Source organism: Astyanax mexicanus, chromosome 4 (genome assembly GCF_023375975.1).
Source record: "Astyanax mexicanus isolate ESR-SI-001 chromosome 4, AstMex3_surface, whole genome shotgun sequence".
Classification (NCBI taxonomy): Eukaryota; Metazoa; Chordata; class Actinopteri; order Characiformes; family Acestrorhamphidae; genus Astyanax; species Astyanax mexicanus.
The window spans coordinates 4,492,913-4,502,067 of NC_064411.1; positions in this window are offsets into that span (position 1 = coordinate 4,492,913).

Sequence of the window (9,155 nt, forward strand, 5' to 3'; positions counted from 1 at the left end):
GGATTTAGGACCGTTAATGTTTAAACATCTGGAACTGTGCACAATTGTGGTTTTGCCAACAGCACAATCACCAGGACAAGGACGGGACTACGGGACTTGAGAGAGGGTTCAAAACTTAATGAATGCCTTGGAAATTGTAAATTCACCAAATATATTATACCAATTTAGGGGTTTGTGCTTTCTGCAACCACTTAGAAATAAGATTCATGAAGTTAAAATGAATGCTCTTAGCTTGGAAATTACATTCCCAACACCAACTTCACCAACTTCCCCCACGGTCGTAAATTCCGACGACAGCCGCTTATCTAAACACAGCAGAGGGGAGGAATTTCTCACTAAGAAGATTTTGCTTAAAATACATATATATTGACTATATAAAAAAGGTGTTTTATAGAATGTTTACTAAATAATGGTATATGTGTCTGGTATATGGTATATGTGTTTGGATGTGTCCTGATTGAATTCTCCTACACATTCAAGTCTGAATCAACAAGGTTTAATTAGCATTTGATAATATAGCTTTATTTGGTTATCAGTGGTTTAATCATGTATTTTCTTTTAAGTGATTTAATTGGGTTTAAATAATATCATGACTCTTGATCTCTTTCTGACAGAGTACCATCCATCATTGTATTTCTAAGATTATCTTGAGTATTACAAAACTGTTTGTGGGCAATATATATATATTACATTTATTGTGATTCAATTGTAAGATTGTGTTTCCTGAATTTATCATCACAAACTGATATGCTGAAAAATGTATTTTGATCCACTGTTTAATTGAGTTTTCTTTTGGTTTGATCTATTAGAAAAATTCTGAAGCATGCTGACCATGTGAGCGAGGGGGGGTTTTATGGCCCTTTGTGAATCCCCACCAAAGTTTGAAATTGCTCCTAGACCAATGAAAACACAGACACTTGGGCCACAGAGCCAATCGGAGCTCAAGGGCCAAACAGGCCACAGAGTCTAATAGTAAACTGGGCAGACACAGTTTAGAGTTCAGTTGGAGGAGTTTGCAGTTCAGTTCAGTTTGGAGTTGAGGAGAGGAGAAGAAGATGTAGTTGAGATGGAAAAAGGATAGACTGTTAGTGTAGTCATCTTAAGTTAGTTTTCTTAGACTAGTGCATTTAATCTTCAAGTATATTAATATTAGCTATCCTAGGTTAAAGAACTAGGCTATTTTATGATCTACGGAGTTCTCCTGCTTGCCAAGATAGTTAATATAGTTCAGTAAACCAACTAGACCAACCGACGGATCACCGAGAGAGTACGCCAGCCGATCCAGCTCCAGGGAAGGCCTTCCCTGTGCAGAGACTAGAAGCGGGTGTCGTCCAGGTGCGCCGCTGGCCCACAAGAGCACCATCTTTACCCTGCGGATGGGTCCACACCGGACCTTCTAGGGGTGCAGGATGTCAGCCGAACAAGAGGTTTAAACAGCGGACCGAACCGATGGGGACCCCCCTTTGTAGACGTCTCAGAGTAAGGCAGTTTGGGTATTTCTCTCAGTAATTGGTGTTTTGGTTGGTCAAGTCTAGTTTGGTTATTGTTCTTAACTCTCTTCTTAGTATAGATTCATTTTTAGTTATTTGGCGAAAGGGATGATCTTTGTAGGCCGTAAAATATCTTACTTATCTACTTATTTTAGTGTTCTCATTTGATTAGTTTGACCTCATTACATTTAGATCCTTATTTAGAAATATTCACTTAATAGTTCTATTAATCTCTATTCCTTTCATGTCAGCATTATAACGTGTTTGTTCTTTTATTTCTCATTTATTATTCTACACTATGATTTGATATATAATGGCTACATTATGACTTTTTAATGAATTATTTACTCATATCTGTGTGATTTAATAAATACTTTTATTTTACAAAACCTGTCATTTCAGTGTGTTTTTCTGGATAACTTGGTTATGAAAATTTCTGTTACCTGTAGAAACCACACCCTGAGATGTCTTGTGTTATTAATTAATTTGATTAATTAATTAATTAATTAATTGATTAATCTAATTAAATTAATTTAATAACTGGCGCCCAATTAAAAAAATATTTCAACATCTCAATTAGCACCAGGTATTAAACCACTGAGCCGCTACATAATTGGCTCGCCAACGTGGGGCAGGATTATATTCTTATTGGCTCTCCGCCGCGAGACCAGAATATATACACATTTCATAACCAGTTCCAGAAAATAGCGCTGTAAGTTGCAGAATAAAGTGTATTTTGTTGTTATTATTAAATGCGTTAGCTGCTGGCTAGCTGGCTTAGCTGGAGTTAACTGCATAAACCCAGCGTGTTAGAAACACACGCACATGTTCTACACGTGTTTTTGTTTACAATTCAGGACTGGCCAGTCCCCCGCTGTGTGTGCGCGTCGCGCGCACGGTCCCCTGTTTGTCTGTATAACGTGTACAGTTATGTGTGTGGTATGCGAGCGCTCTTGAAAACATTACTCTTATTTGTAAAATAAGCTTGGTTGACACACCGCCGTGTGTGGGCAACCTTAAACCCGGGTGTATATACGTGTATATACGTGTGTACTTACATAAAGTTCGAACTGTTTCCGGTAAAATAGACATATTTTGCCAGTGTTGATCTAAGGCCTTCGCGCAGCCCTGAGTCGCGGATCTCCGGCTCATCGACTCCGCGCTCCAGTTAAAACTGCCGGTTTTTGCGCGAAATCCGTAAAATCCTGCAGTACTGGACACTTCCACGTGCGTAAAAGAGTAGCTAACTTTTACGTAACACCACCCTGAGTGGCAGGAAGTTTATTGTGTGCGTGATTAAACTAACCACGCCAGGATGTAAATCCTCTTTGCTCATCTTGTGAAGTGTGTTGCTGCTGTGTTAAACTTTCGGACAGCCGTGCCCTTCTCCTCTGCTATTCACAGTCGACTGAGTCAGTCAAATCTGCTGACCAGGTCCCAGACCCAAGGGGCGGTCCTTAACGTGGCATCATCAGTGGGCGTGACCACTCCCACCAGTCGGCCTCTGCCACCATCTGGTGGACAGCCTGACTATTTACACTCAAACTCAAAGGGTGTTTTACTACCCCTCACCACTAGGGGGGGTACACTGCCACATCGCCATCTGGTGTTTGATTTGGGTAACTGCATACAGTGCAGAAAGGTGCATTTCGTTTGTTTGACCACCAGAGGGAGCCACTTAGCCATATAGCTGTGTCGCCACCTGGTGTTGTACTTGTGTAATTGCTATCATCCTGTAGAGTGCATTTAGAGTTTCTGTCGCCAGAGGGTGCCAATTTCAAACAAACTTTTTGTTAAGTTAATAAAGGGAATTTGCATTGTGGTGGGGTTAAATGGTTTGTAAATAAGTAAACAAATAACTGCATTCATTTAATCGGTTAATATTAAATAGTTAAATTTAAGTTTCAGGTCTGCTCTCTCAAACATTACTCTTTATGTTACATTGAACCAAGCTAAATAGCTATCTCCATTGAGTAACTAATCACAACATAAAATAATTAACTGGTCATTTTAATCAATTTGATTAAGTAAAGTTAATTAAATTTTTGTTAATTAATTATTTTCAATTTAATTCAACCATCTTCAAATAAATTAAGCTTAATTATTGATCGATTAAGATCAATTATTAATAACTGATTGAAATTAATTAATTAATTAACCATTAAAAAAAAAAAAAAAAAAAAAAAAAAAAAAAAAAACCTATCCAGTTATCAGTTACTCAACCATATACCCAGCACACCTGTGCTTAATACATAGTTAAATTCTCCCATCCTGTACATAGTTAATAACTATACCCATATTTAGATTTAGACATTGTGTATAGTGCCCTACAGTTATTAAACTGTTCACTAGCATCACTGACAACAAATCTAACTATTCTTTTAAAATTAATCTACTAATTGTAACCTTAGGTCGCCCACTTTTAACAGATTTTCTTCTTAGAAAAGGCACAATGCTAATTGATTCGAACATAAAATAAACTTGTTTGTCATCAAAATTGTTTGATTCCACGTGCTTTACGTAAATCAAAATGTGTGCCACCGAAAAAGCTCTTTTAGAGCTTACAGCTGGTCTACCCCCAGGACTTACCATCCCAGTCCAACAAATGGACAGTGGGGGTCTCCATGCACTAATTGCCAAAAGCCTCAATGAGTGTGTATCTAAAATCCTTGAGGGCAAGCAACAAGTGGATCCGATTTCCCTAATACTGTGGAAACAACTGCTGTTGTCACAGGATCAACTTGCTGTTTCCTCCAAAACCATTCAAAATCTCCAAGCAGAGATTGTGACTTTAAATGATAGAGTTGCAGACCTAGAGAACAAAACTGTACAGTCTGAAATTAACCAAAGAGACCTCAAAACCGAAGTGCAGCTGCTTCAAAAGGAAGCCAACATAGCTACCCAACTTGCAGCTCAGTCACAGGAAAAACTAAAACATGCTATTGCAAGACAGGTTGAGCTACAAACTGAATTAGCACATGCTAACAATGCAGTCAAATTAACTCGAGACCAAACAGAGTTAACATTTGAGCTGATGATGGAGGGAGACTCCCCCATCAATCCAGCTGGTAAATCAGGAACCCTTGGGGTTCCGGATCCTAAGCAACAACCATCCACAAATACAATCCCTCTAGTCTCCCTTAAAGGTGCTGAAGCGCCAGTAGAACCAAGGTTCACTCAGCGTTCCCAGCCACATGGGACCTCTGTGCAACCTCAAGCACCCTCTGATAGAGATTTGGACAAAATTGCGCGTAACATCCCACGCTTTGAACCAGAACCGGACGGTTCTAATGATGTCCACCAGTATCTTCGCGACATTGACTTCTTCTTACGCCGTTTCCCCAAGGCCACGGTAAATGATAAAATCTACCTCATTAAGGTGTCCTCTAGTCGGGAAGTTGGACGTTTCATTGAGCGCCAACCACCCCAGGTTAAGAGAGATTATCCTGCTCTTTGCAAGGCTTTGGAGAATGAGTTCTCCAACCACCTTGTTCAAACCGGCCTTGCTGCAGCTCTTGCAATTAAGCAGAGACGCCAGGAAACACCCCTACAGTACTATCACCGCCTCAGGCTAGCTTATTTCGGCTATAGAAATGAGCCTGGAATGGAGGAAGAGGAAGTTTTCAAAACATTGTTCGTGAGAAACCTCCATCCCTCCACCAGTCGCTCTTTTGGAGTCGCAGCCTGCCCTCGTACGCTAACAAGCCGGCAGCTGCGTGATTTGGCTCTCAGAGGATTTGCTAAGTTCCAACAAAACATTAATAAAAAATCAGAGTCAAATGACATCCTGATAATTAATGAGCAGTCCTCCCACGTCAAGCAAAAAGGGGCACACAAGGCTCCAATGCCACCTAAGACCCAGTTAAACCACAAAAACCAGAGAGTGTTCCACTCTTGGCGTCGCTCGTCCCTACATTGGGCCCAGCAAAGTGACCAAAAGCCCTCCTATCGAAGGAAAGGTAGGATAAAACGCAGTTGGAATGGCGAACACTCACAGCACCATGTTCGAGCACAGAGCTCCAGCAAACTTCAATCTCCGCTCAGGAGAAAGAGCCCAAAGCACCACAAACGTTGGTGTCCACCTAAAGGGCACAAGGATGAGACATATCCAACTAACCTGAGCACTAAAGACGGCAGTCTGCTCAGACAATTTCGTAACGAAATACGCAAGCAGGACAATGCTGAATCTGAATTCTTGCCAATTGTCCAAGCTCCAGATCAACCTGCTTGGGGGGGTGCGAAATCCATCCACCCCAATGCAGCCTTGGTTGTACAGCCAGACGCTGAAAACAACCACACTGAGGAAGCTTCTTTCCTCAGCCTGGAGGATCCACCACCTAAACAATTCTTGGGTTTCTTAACCGAGAAAGGTTCAACACCAAAATTCTACCTAGCCACCTGGCTGGAAGATGTGTTCGGGTATGAAGCTCTTTTGGACACGGGGTCAGACATTTCTTTAATGTCAAATTCACTTTTTGACCAGGTGAGGGCGACAGCCCGCCGAAACAACAAAGAGATACCTCTGAAAAAGTGTGCTCTTCACCTTCAACCATATTCGCACACTGGTATCACTCTGCATTCTGCAGCCCTGGTGCACGTTGCCATCGGTCCAATGAGCCTCACCCATCCAATTCACATTTCTCCATTGGAGAATGTCCCATTGCTCTTTGGCAAAGACCTCCTTGACCGGTTCAAACCATTGATTGACTTTCAGCATCGTAGAATCTGGGCACAGGTTTGCGAACCCCTGCCCTGTCCTAAGGCACAGGATAGAGTTCAATGCTATCATGTTGCTAGCAACATTGAGCCACACAAGCTCATCGAACCTTCAAATTCCACGGGAATCAATGAGAAGCTCACTGTCAGGGTTCTGAAACCACCATCCTCAGAATCCCCTACCATGATTCTAAAACAAAACACCTGTTCATGGGCATTGACTCCCTCTACGGCTGTAGATGAGTACAACCCAAAAGCTGGAAAGTCATTCACTCTTAACACAACGGTCAACGGTGAAATCTTTGTTCCATGGGCTGACAAGTCAGCTGTTCACAGACCACCTGCAGGTTCCTTGCCACGGACTAACTGTGATCCTCTGTTCGTGCACCAAAAGGATTGTTCTCTTCTTGTTCCTGCACCAGTGGTTCCAGACAAACACAGTCCCTTGGATTCTGATGAATGTAAAAACATTCCCACCATCTACACAGATGGATGTGCTTTTCGGGATGCTCAGATCAAATGGAAAGTTAACATGACAATTGGTGCATGTGGCAACACTTTTTTCAGAACACTGGCATTTCAACTTGATCCACTTGCCACTTACTGTGCGTCTTTCAGGATGCTCAAGGGCCTGTTTGTTTATGCCCCAGATACACACGCTTCATCTTCATTCGTGGTGCCTCAGCGCCATGGGGGGGAGAGCCTGGCCCAGGCCCTCGATCACCCATGGGTGGACCACAAAATGATGGGGGAAACACACCAAGCATTCCCACAATTGACATATCTGCCACTTGTTGGAAAAAGGCTAGTGTGTTTTCAGCCCCAATCTTCAGAAGATCTGTGGGGTATATGGCCAATTCCACAAATGGATTGGGTCGAAAGACTCATGAAATTTGTTCGAAGGAACAAACATCTCATCACTGTGGCAGGTGCATTTGCCAGATGGAGGGGACGTCCCCCAGACCCTATTGAAATGGCTCAGGCCACAACTTTTTCGCTGAACCACACTTTCTCAGGTGTTGGTATATCTCACCGTTCTAGCGGAGAACTGCGGAAACACCCAAAACTGGGAAAAAGCACGCTTGGATACCAACCATTGTGCTACACTGCTGACAAGCTACTGGTGAGGTCCCAGCACAGCACTGGCAAAACAATTCGCGAGCTCAGGTCTCATTGGTTTGGTCCTCATGCAGGGGCAGACAAACTGCCTCGCATCTGGAACCAAATCCCGCATCGTCAGTGTTTTATTAAACCGATTCTCAAACAAGTTCACTGTAACCCAATTAAACTATGCAAAAGCCCCATGGGACAAGTCGGGACCAATAATGCCCTAGGTTAAATCATAATACGGGGCTAAATACCTAGACACACTGAGTGTTCATTGTCCACCATATTCTGACCTGACGCAATTGTTAAATTGAGAACGTACCACACATTCACTGTCTGGAACTCACCTATCCAAGTAGCATAACTCACAACAAATTGGATATTTTGTTAAACCTAGTGTTTGAATCACCATTTCAAACCATTAGCATAGCAGTATAATAAATACATGGAGAAGGGGGGGTGCCAATTTTTTTTTTTTCTCTTCTCTTCAGGTGCCCAAAACATATTTTGTTTCCCTTCTGACTACGTTTGCTCCGCTATATTGTTCTCAATTGTTGACTAAGTAGTGGCTAATTATTGAAGCATACCTTATGGGTAGGTTGTCTTGATAAAGTTATAAAGGAACAAATAGCTAGCAAACTATTTGTGACCCTTTCATATGCTTGTTGCCACACTATCACATTAAATTAACTATTCTATTCAGAACCAAAAGCCAATAGCTACAACAAAAAAAAAAACTGATCATCAGAGAAATTGTATATCCATTAGACCAAAAACTCTGTCAGCGACCTTGTAGTAGATTGTCTTAAGAAAGCATGACCAACAGGACACCAATTGCATGAAAGATGTACCCTAACATGCTCTGTCTACAGAAATCCACGTTGACATCGACCGATGACCCAACGTCCAGTGGCCCATCGATCGATGGGGGGGGAATGTAGTGGATTAAACAGAGGATTCCTGCATCGCTTGGACACACACACACACACACACATACACACACACACATACTACCCCCACTTTATGGTCTATAAGGAACTTCAACCCCCAGAACACTCTAAAAGCCTTGGAGTTATCTTTTTCAAACAGCCTTAAATTTCAAAATGACATTTCCTGACTATTTCTTCACTCAGCCTCGCTCGAGAACCCTAAATGCAAGTCAGGGTAAACATTTTTAAATTCTTTTTTGACATTCCTTCAGACGCTGTCAGTCGTAAATCTGGATTTAGGACCGTTAATGTTTAAACATCTGGAACTGTGCACAATTGTGGTTTTGCCAACAGCACAATCACCAGGACAAGGACGGGACTACGGGACTTGAGAGAGGGTTCAAAACTTAATGAATGCCTTGGAAATTGTAAATTCACCAAATATATTATACCAATTTAGGGGTTTGTGCTTTCTGCAACCACTTAGAAATAAGATTCATGAAGTTAAAATGAATGCTCTTAGCTTGGAAATTACATTCCCAACACCAACTTCACCAACTTCCCCCACGGTCGTAAATTCCGACGACAGCCGCTTATCTAAACACAGCAGAGGGGAGGAATTTCTCACTAAGAAGATTTTGCTTAAAATACATATATATTGACTATATAAAAAAGGTGTTTTATAGAATGTTTACTAAATAATGGTATATGTGTCTGGTATATGGTATATGTGTTTGGATGTGTCCTGATTGAATTCTCCTACACATTCAAGTCTGAATCAACAAGGTTTAATTAGCATTTGATAATATAGCTTTATTTGGTTATCAGTGGTTTAATCATGTATTTTCTTTTAAGTGATTTAATTGGGTTTAAATAATATCATGACTCTTGATCTCTTTCTGACAGAGTACCA